Source organism: Panthera onca, chromosome D4 (genome assembly GCF_046562875.1).
Source record: "Panthera onca isolate mPanOnc1 chromosome D4, mPanOnc1 haplotype 2, whole genome shotgun sequence".
Taxonomy (NCBI): domain Eukaryota; kingdom Metazoa; phylum Chordata; class Mammalia; order Carnivora; family Felidae; genus Panthera; species Panthera onca.
The window spans coordinates 61,474,710-61,487,802 of record NC_138351.1 but is presented as its reverse complement, the minus strand read 5'-3'; the positions used below and the strand labels follow the sequence as shown (position 1 = coordinate 61,487,802).

Sequence of the window (13,093 nt, the reverse complement as noted above, 5' to 3'; positions counted from 1 at the left end):
GAGGAGGCTGGAGCTCAGAGCACTTAAGCTCTACAGCTAATCAGAGGTAGAGCTGGGATTTGAACCTAGGTCTAGCTCTTAACTGCTGCATTACGCTACCTTCTGGTAATGGCCGTAAGCGGCACTTAGTTAATGCCTCATGATAATGTATGTGTCACTGACTCTGCTTTCAGAAAAGAAGGAAAATTTGCCTAAAGAATAGATTGAAATGGCTAAAATCCTATCTTGTGTTCTAATTTAAAGAGCCATTTAGAGAATCTGTCTCTATCTTGGGATATTAAGAAGAGTGGACAAGATGAGTTGATTGGTATATTTCTTAAATGTTCATATTCCTTTGTGTGTGTTCTCGGGCTTGCTGCCTGTTGGTCTGGTAGGCAGGGGCTGTGCAGGTGCTGAGGGTGTAGACGATGGTGTGAATGCTGAGGTAAATAAGATGGGCTCTCTGTCCTGGAGCCCGCGGTCCAAATGCAGGGGTGAGAGCTGGACACAGATGATGATATGAATTAAAAGGGCTCAGCATCACGGGACAAACTATATGAACCCAGAGGGGTTTCTGTGACCGTCGATGAAAACTTCAGGGAACATTTTGGAGGAGGTAGCTTTGGTGCCACGCCTTAGACATGCAGAGAGAGGGGTCTGACAGTCTGGCCAGATGGAGCGTATGAGCGAGGGAGATATGTGTGAATGTGTGCAGGGACAATCACTTTGTTGGGATAATTGGAAAGGAGGAGGACGAGGCTGGGAAGGTAAGTTGGGGCACTTCTGAAGGAACAAACTAAGGATGCTGGCCTTTATCTTATACGCCAGTGATTCTCAAAGTGCATCTTGACCAGTAGCACTGGTGTCCCCTGGGAGCTGGTTGGAAATGCACCTTCTTGAGCCCAACCCTGGACCCGCTGAACCAGAGTCTCGGGTAGGGGCCCAGCCGATTCGGTTTAACAGACCCCACAGTGATGCTAACGGCACTGGAGTTTGAGCGCCGCTGCTCTGGGCGGTGGGCAGCTGCTGAGACTTGCTGAAGAGGAGGATTCCGGAGTAGAGCCACCCTTGACCTAACAGCCCTTGGCCTCTGCTCCCACAGTTCAGAGTAAGGGCTCTGAATAACTATGGGCAGCGCCTGTGTTTATAGTGCATCCTGGATTCAGACGTTAAGCTTGAACAGCTTTCAAAGATTTGGTTTCAAAAAAAAATGTTTTTATCCTCAGAACCTCTTGTACAATCAGTCTTACGTGGTGCTGGTATGTAATACAGATTGAAGAGAAGCACCTCAGTTGAAAGGAGAAGGATCCCAGGGCCCTGCCTGTTCAGCCTCCCTTCTCGAAGCCCCTGAGCCATCCCCACCCCCACAGAATGGCCCCACCCCAGAGGTCCTCCGTCTGCTGGTGGAAACGCAGACTGAGCCTTAGAGAGGGTGGGACTCACCTGTTCCCACCACGGTGGCAGAGCTGTCACAAAATGTGGGCCCACTGCTTCAGATCATCCTGCCACCGTTTGTTTCTTATGTAATAGAGGGAATCCATAGTCTCTCTAGCCGAACCGGCTGGATAGAGAGCTACAGGATCTAGGAAGCATTCTGCGTCCCTCCTCATCCTGGAACTTGGTGTTTTGACCAGATGCGTGATGTATCTTAGTGGGAGATCATTTATAACTATTTCCAAGTGCTCCCTTTCATCGGAGCCAAATAATACATAATCCCTGCTTAATGAGCAATTCGGTAAGACTATCTGAACACTTGACACGGTTTGAAAATGAGGTTCTTTTTAATGAGAAATTCCTCGACACATATTTATGCCTGCTCCGGTTTGTGATTCATAACTCAGTGGATATCAGGACTGAAAGCATTCTTATTTTATCTTTTTTTTTTCTCTCTTAATTTTAGAGAGGGCAGGGGCAAAGAGAGAAAGAGAGAATCCCAAGCAGGCTCCACACATAGCGTGGAGCCTGATGCGGGGCTCAATCTCACAAACCGTGAGATCATGACCTGAGCCGAAATCGAGAGTTGGGTGCTCAACGGACTGAGCCACTCAGGTGGCCCTTGGACTGACAGCGCTCTTTAAAATCCTCAAATTCAACCCCCTCATGTTGTAGATGAGTATTTGAATTCCAGAGAGGGAGCTTTCAAAGTCACATGGAGGGATAGCTTGGCAGAGCCAGGATGGCTGCTCAGATGGCGTTGTCCCAGCCACACCTGGTGGCACCTCCCTTGTCATCATGCACGTCCCCCTTTACTTGAGAAAGGGATTGAGTCGTGAAACGGTTCTGCCCTTTTTTTTCTCCCTTCCTCCCAATCCCTTTTGTCACATATTAGTATGTGCTTCTCACTGGGCTGTAGACAGGTTTCATTAAAATTGTCTTCTGATCAGAGAAGAAAGGACACCTTCTGACGAAAGAAAAAGTGTCTCTGCGGTCCGAGGAGACCACAGAAGGCCAAGTTCGGCCATAAACAAAGAGTTAGAAAGGAAAGGAATGGGAGGTGGAAATAAATTGAAGCATTTTCTATTTGCTCAAGAGTTTTCATTATAGAGCACACATGGTGTCCATTTTTCCACTCTCAGGCAAGCACTTTATTCTGGGTCACCCTCATTCAGCATGTTTACTGTACGGAAAATCGTTTAAACACATTAAATTAATTATATCCGTGACTCAATTTCAATTGATGCAGTGTGCACACTCTCGTCTGGGAGCCAGGCCTGTGGTTCCTCGTTGGTGTGTTAAAGCACAGACTTCTTCCATGAATCCTAGATCAGGACTCTGGCTTTAGCTTGGGGTCCAGCTTTGTTTCGTCTTCTCAGGAGCTCTCCTCCCCACCACCCTTCTTGGGGAACCCTGGAAAATAGGATTCCGTGTCCCCACCTGCACACCGATAGCCTGGTGGAGGTCCTGCCTGCCTCTGATTCCGAGGGCACTGATCCGATTTTTGGCCCTGTTATTGCCTCTTACCTTTCTATGGCCTGCAGATCTCAGAATGCTTCCCCACATGGAAACCTCTCTTCTGCCTGGACAGAAATTCAGGCTAGCCTTGGCCGTTCAAGGTATCAAAAGCCCAGAGCATTCTGAGAATCCCAGCTCAGCAGGTTTGGTCCAGGGCAACACTCCTAAACTTCTGTATGTATGACAGTCCCCCATGGAGCTTCGTTAAAAATTCAGATTTCCCAGCCCCACCCACAACTTCTGATCCAATGGCTTTGTGGTAGGGCCAAGGAGTTCACATTATTAACAAGAAGTCCCAGTGATTGTCAAATAGTAACGCTGAGAATTGCCTAGGGTATTTTAAATCTGTCAGAGATGTATTTGTTCCTACATTTACTCATTCCTTTAGTAGCCCCTGGGCTGGGAGCTGGAAGCATAGAAAGGAATAATGTGTGGTCTGTCCCTCAAAAACTCCCTGCCCAGTGGGGGATATAGACAAGTAAATGAATAAATTGCTGGTCACTATCCAAGGTCTGCCCAAGGCCCTTGGAGGGAGGATTCCATTCTGCTTACGGCAGTAAAGACCAGGAAGCTGTCCTCGGTCTTCCTGCAGTTCAGTAAGTGATTCCACGTGCGGATAAGTGCAAGGCACCCATGCCATGCGCTCTCACCCTGTGCCATGTGTTGGGTAGTGAGGATACAATGCCAGGCTCCTCTATGCCCAGCTCTGATGGTGATATGTTGTGACTTAACAACTCCTCTAATTAGGTTTTTCTACCAAAGATGCACTAAATTCATTAACCAGCTCATATCCATAACCCTTCAAAACATGCTTGGGGGAGGGCCTGGGTGGCTCAGTCAGTTAAGCATCCGACTTCAGCTTAGGTCATGATCTCATGGTTTGTGGGTTCAACCCTGAATCGGGCTCTGCATTGGCAATGTGGAGTTGAGCCTGTTTGGAATTCTCTCTCTCTCCCTCTCTCTCTCTTCCCTTCCCCACTTGCACTTTCTCTCTCTCAAAATAAACAAATAAACTTTAAAAAAGAAAACACCATGCTTGGTAACATGTGCTAAGTATTCAGGTAATAACCAAAGGCTTAATTTTCTTTGGGTGATCACTTTTGAATTCTTTACAGTTTCCAGTCTTTTAAAACAAGGATGACATACCAGATCTCAAATGGACAAATCCTTTGGGCACATCACAGTAAGATATGATGGCTCTAATGAGCAGTAGACCCCCTGTAGTAAATGTTTTTCTGATTTGTCTCTTAAAATGACACTGTATTTACTCTGTAGTGCCTAGGATGGAGGCTAAATTAATGTAACTTCATTATACCCTATTATGAAAATACAGTACATGTACAACTTTTCCTGGAAAGTTACTGAGGGTATACACCCCAGGTTTGCATGGGGACTACGAGGCTTCCAAGAGCATTTGGACATAGAGAAATTGAAAGAAGCTCCTGGGGGGAAATGTCTTTGATTTTGAGAAGAGGGCCCATTCTTTCTAAACAATTTCCTGTGATTGCCTCCTCACTCCCCGTGGAAGGCCCTAATGTAGAAACAATCCAAAGTTCCTCCAATAATGGCCCCATTCTTCATCCTCTGCTCAGCCTCTCTCAACCAGCTGCAGGTCTGGGCATAACATCTGTTGGGAAGAGATGGGCAGCCTCAGGTTCGGGCATGTCACCTCTAATGGCTATTATCTCTAATTGATCTCACCAAGGAGGTGCTGAAGAGCAGCAGATGGCGATTTGCAGAGTTTATTGATCGATTTGCTTTTGTTGCTGGTGAACAGGAATCCAGCCTTTGCTGGTGTGTCCCTTAAACTTCAAGTCTTTATGCAAGACTTGTGAAATAAAATTATCTCCACTAAGACTCAAATACTGCCCCTGTGCTCCCCCTGCCAACTACCTGAAAAGAGGGCATTATAGAGTACACTCGGATTGGTTGGAATTCAGTGACTGCAGGTACTTGGAACAGGTAGTTAGGGGAAATCAGTGAGATCCTCATCCTGGGGGAGTGTGGGCTCTTTCTGTCACACACACTGCTGCCTCGCCCTACTGTGGTGCTGAAGTTGTGCAGTCAATTTTTCACCGGGATAGGAAACTTCATACCACACACACACACACACACACACACACACACACAAATTAGTTAAACATCATCATGCTAGAATTGGCCCATCTCTCCTGCCGTCTGATCTTTTGGACTCCTGGTTTTACTCTCTAAGACAAGTTAACCTAGAGGCTTTGCACCAGTCACCCATTTGTGATTTAAATGTGGTATCATCATTTAAGGTTGTTGAATTTGAATGAGTTAAGAAACAGAGCACTAGGAATCCCATCCAGACGTAGAGAAAACTCTACCAATCCAGGATTTGCCCTCTTCTGGGACTGGTCATTCCACCAGTCATGACTCCATCCCCTGGACTATCATGATTCTGCCTGTTTCTCGATTTTGTACTCGAGGCTATCAGTAGGAGCTTGTCAGAAGCTCTGCAGCAGTCCAACTGTGATGTGTCTGCTGCGCGTCCTAAAAAATGGGGCTTGTCCCAGTGACCTCAGCATGCTAGCTCCCAAGGCCACTCAGGCTTTCCTAATTAAGGCCTCCCTTTCATGAGCCTTTCTTGGTTGTTTCCAGGAGCAACAGCCAACCCTCCCAGAACTTCCTCTGCACCCCACCTGTCTCCACCCCACCCCAGAGTCTGGGAGTTCTGGGAGAATTACACTATACATAAACTTAACAGGCCCACCCCTTAAACTCAGATAAAATGAATCATTGCCTGGGGCATGGCAGTGATGAACTACAACAGGAAATGCAAACTTGTAAAGTCAGACAAAGATCACAGTCCATAACTTAGAACTGTGTGACCTCAGGGAAATTAGTTACCTCTCTATACTTCAGTTTCCTCATCTGTGGAGGGAAATAGAACCTACTTCATAGAGTTGATATGATAAGTAATGATGGTGTTTAGTTCCCCCAAACTGCATCATCATTATTACTGTTATTATTACTATTGATATCACGATGGTGACTTTTCAAAGAACAAAGTTTATGTGGCTCTATTCAAGCAATATTCAGAATCAAGTCCAGCAAAACAATCATTCTGTACCTACTAAGTGCCAGTCTGTTTCACCTATACTATCTCACTTAATTATCTCAATAATAAACAAACCAATTAACTTGTATTAAGGTTGTAGTGGTTTAATATCAAAGCAGAGTAGAGTAAACTCTGTCAGCAAGAACACTTTCAAGCTTTCTACCTGCTGCCATTCACTCGGGGGATTTGACACCTTAAAGGCAGAAAGCTTTTGCTCACAGACCCCTCTGCCTTTCTGTTCCTCCCTTTAGTCTGGCTCAAACTCCCATGACCCCAGGAACTACCACTCAGCATTACACACGAAAACTACAGCAAATGCTGTTGGTGTTCCTGCCAGATCTCCTGGGATCTCTTTTAGGGCTGTGGCCAGGTCTGCCCAGCCCCCAGCTGTGCAGGTGTCCCTGCTGATGGCTCACACCTCGGGCGATTGGAGCCTCCCAGCCTGGAGGTGCCTGGGACTTACACCCTAGCCCGGCGGCCTGCAGCCACGACTGGCCAGTGTGGTGGAACCACACTAGTGCCATTCACACTCCACAATTCCCTGCAGGATTAGGCTGAGGCTGGCCCTCACCTGAAACCACCCAGCTTGGCCTATTCTGCCTCCTGTCTCCCTCACAAGTTCCTCCTGAGCACATGTCTTTAAAAACCCACTTGCACATGATTCCCTGTCCCGGGCTTTGCTTCTGGAGCAGATGAAGACACCCATGTATCCTTATGGGAAATTGAAGCATTTTCAACATGGAATTTTTACTGTAACCTAATTGTCATCTCGGCATTAAGTTTAGCAGCCACCCTCCCCCGTCGCCTCCCTCACACCCGGTAGAGGGTTCTGGACTCTTCTCCCTTATTTTTTGGCTCCTGCCCCTGCCTGTTGCAGCCTGTGGAAGAGCCGTACTTGGCTCCTGGGAGGAATTAGCAGCTCCCATATTTGCAGGGAGCACAGCTTTGCATGCCGCGGGTGCCACACTCTGCACCTAACACTTTACACCTGGTAGATGCTAAACTTGAGTTCACTTTGTTGGGTGGAATCCACACATGATTGAGAAATTGAGTCACACTCTCCCACTCTGCTGCCTTCCGGGCTTCTGCAAACTAAAAAGGCTTTTTCGGCCCAATAAATAATCAGAACTGACAAGCGAAGTATTAACAGAATCTATAGTTGTTGTATCTGCTAATAGTGAGCCCCGAATTCTTGCCGTGATGGCTGGCATCACCGTTGCACACACGTCGGGGAAATCTCCCCGGCATGTATTGTTGGGCTGGGCTGGGGGCCCCTACGGCGTCCTTCCTGAGGCAGGAGAGAAACTCACCCTCTACCCCCCTCCCCAGCCTCTCCCATCGGCATCTCTCTGGAGCTCGAGTCCTAGGGCCTGAGGCGGGAGGGCAGGTCGCTGATGGTCAGGAGCATGGCTCAGTAATAAACAACTACAATAATAATAATAATAATAACCAGTGTGTGACTGCCCTGTGCACAGAGTACATTCATAGTCTCTATCTCCTTCGCTTCTGCATGCAATTACATTTATTAACATAATGCTAATAATAGCTATTAATTAATGAGCTCCTACTGCTTTGCAGGCAGCATCCTAAGTACCGGACCCACGTTATTGAATGTGATGCTCAAAAGAGCCACCGGGTGGGGGATGGGTAACTGCAAGTGTCCCAAAGCCTCCTCCCAGTGAGCTGCATCCAGCTCCCTCACCTATGTCGCATCTCTGCCCACGTGTCACCTTGTCAGTGACGCGTCCTCGACACCCTATTTAAAATCGCAGCTCCCACCCCCTCATTCTGTCTCTCAACGGTAACCCCCACAGATCGTGCCACCTTTAAGACTTAGAGCTGGGTGCCTGGGACATAGTAGGTGCCTGATAAATAATTGTTTAATGAATGAAGGATTTAGATCATTAATGACCATGGCATAGATTTTTTTAAAAACAGGTTGAGCAAAGATAAATGCTGTACCTGGCGTCCCACAGGTAGCAAGTGACACGAGTTTATTCAAAGCTGCCGAATACGGCTGGCTCAGAAGCCCATGTTCTTCACCATTTAGGTGTTCTGTTAATTCAGCCAGCATTCCCAGCACCTCCTATAAGCCAGAGCTGGGCCGGGCAGGAGGAGTAATATGGAAGGTTTGTTTCCAAGGAATTCACCGTCCTAACAACCTTGTGAGGTGCGTGGGAGGGGAGCAGGAACCACTCTTTCCAGGTTAACAGTGGAGGACGTCACGGGCTCCCCTCCTGCACTGGGTTATTCATGTGTCCATCTGCCCCTTCCCAGTGGACGGGGAGCCTGTGAGCCCCTTGCCTGGGACTGGGGCCCAAAATTCTCTCTGTACTTCTGGTGCCTTGTATAGTACAGGCTCTTAGTCCTTAAAATGTGTTTGTTGATTGAATGTATGAGGAAATTGTAGCTCAGTGCGGCAGAGAGGCTCTGCAGGGCTCCCATGGTGTTCACAGCGAGCCTAGCTCAGAACCACATCCTAGGTCCTCTGATTCTAAATGCAGGTGTCTCCAAATCTTGTGTTCCTAAGCACCGCTTGGCTGCCCTCCCCCTGTTTCTTTAAACACAATTACAAATGACTGCAGATAACGTACAGCACAGGAAAGAAACCTACTCCTTCTGCTGTCAGATAAATTTGAAAGATCAAAATAATGTGGTTTAGTAATTTGTTTCAATTGATGCCTAGCCTTCCAAAGCTTGCAGGTTTGACTTCCTCAAGTCAGGGAAAAAATAGCTATTTCCTTATGAAAAAGCAGTGTGGGGGAGTGTACCGTCTTACGAGAGCTTCAACGGAAGCCCTGTGCACAGACGCTGTCCAGGTCTCTGTGAGAAACAGACGAGAGAAGGAGCCAGTGACAAGGTGATCACAGGGACAATTACTATAATGATAAATGTCATGATAATAGGAATGGCTGTAGTTTTGAACGCTCCCTATATGCTGGGTGCTATGCTAAGCTCTTAAATGCATTATCTCATTTGAATTGTGTCTCTCTAAAACTCCGTATTTGAACTCCTCACCCAGAGCACCTCAGCATGCGACCTTATTTGGAAATAGGGTCATTTAGATGTAATTAGTTAAGACGCGGTCCTACTGGAGTGGCATGATCCCATACAACTAGTGTCCTCATGAAAAGGGGAAAATGGGGGACCGACATGCACACAGGGAGACCACCACATGCAGAAGGAGGCAGACAGCGGGTGATGCTTCTACAGGCTGAGGACACCAGTGATCACCAGCAAAACGCCAGCAGGTGGGAGAGAGAGGTTATGGAACTGACTCTCCCCCACAGCCCCCAGAAGGAACCAGCCCTGCCGCTACCTTGATCTTGGCCTTTTAGCCTCCAGAACTGCGAGCCGTTAAATTTTGATTGTTTAAGCTGCCCTGTCTGTGATATTTTGTTACGGCAGTCCTAGCAAACTAATGCAGCCCCACAGGATGGAGACTGCTGTTACCAGTGTTTGGCAGGTGAGAAAACTCAGAGGTTAAATGATTTACCAGGGGTGGGACACAGGACACAGGCCAACACTCACGGTTAACCATTATTCTACACCCATACAAGCTATCTTCCATTAGGGGGCAAAAGGGTCCCAGCCAGAGAAGGACAGAGATGAAAGGAAGCAGGGAGACCAGCATTTCTCACGACCCACTCCTCCAGGTGAGGAATGAGGGGCCCTAGTAAAATGCAAGGCTGAAGCCAGGACCCTGACTCCTCATCTCTAGGGGGCAGCGCCCCTGCCACCCAGCTTCTACCCCTCCCCACCCCCCACGCCCCCAGGGAGAAAGTTCTGCGCCTCTTGGTTTGGCCAGCCAGTCCTGGAAGCAGCTCCTTACATTTAACTCACTTCTTTCCTGACTGGAGGAGTGGGGGTATTTACCACCCCGTGCTCCTTCTTCTCATTCACATATTTAAAAATAACATACACGTGTCCTTTTCAGATTACAAAAATAATATGTGATCAGAAAGAAAATGTAAATGGTACAGACAAGCACCAAAAAGAAAATCAAAGTCACCCGTAACTTCATTCAGACAGGCCCAGCTCAAGCACCACACTTCACCCTCAGCTGTGATCTTTTTTTTTTTTTTTTTATTCTTTTACAACTATTTGCTTTGGTCCCTCACGTTATAAAGCTTTTTCTGCAGCAGCGGTTCTCTGTCATTTTAGCCCCATCTTTCTTTTTTTATGGTGATAAAATATACGTAAATTTACCATTTTAACCATTCGTAAGTGCAGTGTTCTGTGATATGAACCATATGCACAGTATTGTGCAAACTGTCACTGCCTTCCATCTCTAGAACTCCTCATCTTCCCGGACTGCAGCTCTGTACCTATCGAACACTAACTCCCCATTAGGTGCCATCATTTTAAAGCTATTATCTATTATGATAAAGCTGATTTTATTTGTTTATTATTTATATTGAAAATTGTTTGTAAAAACTGTATAAGTAGTTTGGTAACTAAGTTTAGAGAGAAATTTATATGGTATTGGCAAGCTACTGCTAACCAAATAGCAATTAGCTGAGCAAAAGTTTCACACAGAAACTTGAAAATGTACAATTTTAGGGGCACCTGTGTGGCTCAGTCAGTTAAGCATCTGACTTCGGCTCAGGTCATGATCCCACGGTTTGAGTGGGGTTCGAGCCCAAGTCGGGTTCTGTGCTGACCGCTCAGAGCCTGGAACCCGCTTCAGATTCTGTGCCTCCCTCTCTCTCTGCCTCTCTCATTCTCTCTCAAAAATAAGTAAACATTAAAAGAAAAAGAATGTACGTCTTAGGGGCGCCTGGGTGGCTAGCCAGTTAGGCATCCGACTCTTGGTTTTGGCTCAGATCATAATCTCATGGTTCATGAGATCGAGCCCCGAATCTGGCTGGACTCTGCACTGATAGCAAGGAGCCTGCTTGGTATTCTCTCTCTCTCTCTCTCTCTCTCTCTCTCAGTCTCTCTCTCTCTCTCTCTGCCCCTCCCTTACTCATGGGCATACACTCTCTCCCTTTCTCTCAAAATAAATAAATAGACCTTTAAAAAAAAGAATGTGCATTTTAAAATGTTGAGAATATAGCAAACAACATTTTTAAAGTAAACAATACAGTTGAATATTAGCGATCCCCACTGTTGAGAAAATGCTCTGGTAAAGATAGACCCAGATCCTGTGCGAAAACCATATGTGAAGAGCCCTGTAACATACCACGTGCATTTCTCACCGCATGAGGCCAGAATACCCCCTCAGTGTGTGTCAAGGTATGTTAGCCTGTGCACTTGCTAAGGAGGAGGGAAGCCTTCTGCCGTCAGGAGAGGGCAGCTGACATAAACTTCAGCTGACAAGACACACAGCTTTAAACACTGATGGATGCCGGCTCCCCTTGTGTGCGCTCGTGAAGCAGAGGAGACTCACACTCGGATGTGACACCGAGTGAGGCTAGCCCTGTGTCAGGGGGCGGAGGCAGCTGGGAAGATCCATTTTCTCGTGGAATTGCAACACCCTCCCCACCCCTTTTCTTTCTCAATGGAATAGAAGCCTTCTAGAACTCTTGTTTAAACAGTAATTGGCAAATTACTCAGTTGCTAGGCCTGGAATCTGGTCAGGGCACTGTAAATTGTGGAAGGGGGTGTGGGAGGGACAGGATTGGTGGGGGTCGGGGGCATGCCCACCTTTGCCTTCTTAAGAGGCAATAGTGTAAAATGCTTAGGATCACGGACTCTGGAAACAGACTTCCTAAGTTCACATCTTGGTTTCACTTGCTAGTCAGGTAAACCTGGGCAAGAACTTAATCTCTTTGCACCTCAGTTTGTCTGTAAAATGGGGACAGTGCCTTACGTAGGGCTTCCTGTAAATAGGCTCTGAGACCCAGCTGGGACCCTCAGTCGCCAGTATTCCTGGGAGCTGGAGGACGGTGCTTCAACCATAAAGAGGAGCGCTGAGCAGAGCCCCCTCAGATTACCCTACAGGAAATAATAGGGCCTACTGTAGGGGCTTGTGGGGAGGTTGACAGAGGTTTATGCGTGTAGGGTGCTGGACACGATGGGCGCTAAATTATCACGAGGATGCTATGGAAGGGTACATTTGGACACCAGCTGCCTCCAACACCTGTGATTAACTTTGCAGGAGGTACAGGGGTTGGTGGGTCCCAATGGCACTGCTCCAGCAGCCTTCTTGCAGCTCTTACCATCTTTGGGAATTCACATTCTCACATTCATATGCACCCAAGCAAACGCACTCAGGTGGACTCACATGTTCATACACACACACACAGGCGGTGGCACCTGAGTGGCTCAGTCAATTAAGCATACACACACACACACACACACACACACACCCCTAAATATGTGATTTACGGGTGTTCATCGTCATCATGTGTTTAGCTTTATCAAGCTATTCCACTGGTTTTCAAACTTGTTTTTCAAAAGAGATCTTACATATAAGCTCAATATCATTGTCCCTCAGTTAACATTTACATAAATGTTAAAATTACATTTAACATTACTTTTTTTTTCTTTTAAACTTGTTCCTCGGAAGACTCCTCCATTAACCCTCCTTGTTGATGAAAAAATAAGCAAGCACATTTCTGCAGTAACAAAAATGAAGCAAAGCCTTGAACGGGGCAGCTGGCCTGGGGCCTTAGGTCGGCTCACCCCAGTCAGGGCCCCCAGGCAGGGCCCAAGGATAGCAGCCAAGGTGGCAGGTCCCGTGACAGCGCCCCAGAGGTGGGGTAGGGACAGTCTTAGCTGGGACCCAGACCCACACTCTTTATTTTAATAGCTGTGTTTGATTTTAATGTGCACGATAAAAATATAACTAGCACTTGAGGTAGCAAGATAAGGTTTCTTTTTTAGTTCGAAGAGGCAGATATTCCGTCAAGAAGAGCACAGATGGTACATGGATCCTGCAGAAACCACGGAGGTGATCCACACATCATGGTTGTTTCTTCTTGCTTTCTCTGTCTCTTAAAAGGCACGTTGGTCGTCCTCTTCCAAGGTGAAGAAATTAATCATAAATGAGTGGGAAAGAAAGAGAGAGAGAGAAAGAGAGGGAAAGGCAGAGAAAGAGAGAGAAACCAACAGAACAGTGGTTTCCTTGGGCAG

At 47.0% G+C, this 13,093-nt stretch overlaps 1 protein-coding gene across 1 annotated transcript in view; it reads left to right on the top strand.

Annotated features, from left to right (window-relative positions):
• GABBR2 (gamma-aminobutyric acid type B receptor subunit 2) overlaps window positions 1-13,093 on the top strand; it is a 347,631-nt gene that overhangs the window by 211,316 nt on the left and 123,222 nt on the right. The gene's annotated exons all lie outside the window — the stretch shown is intronic.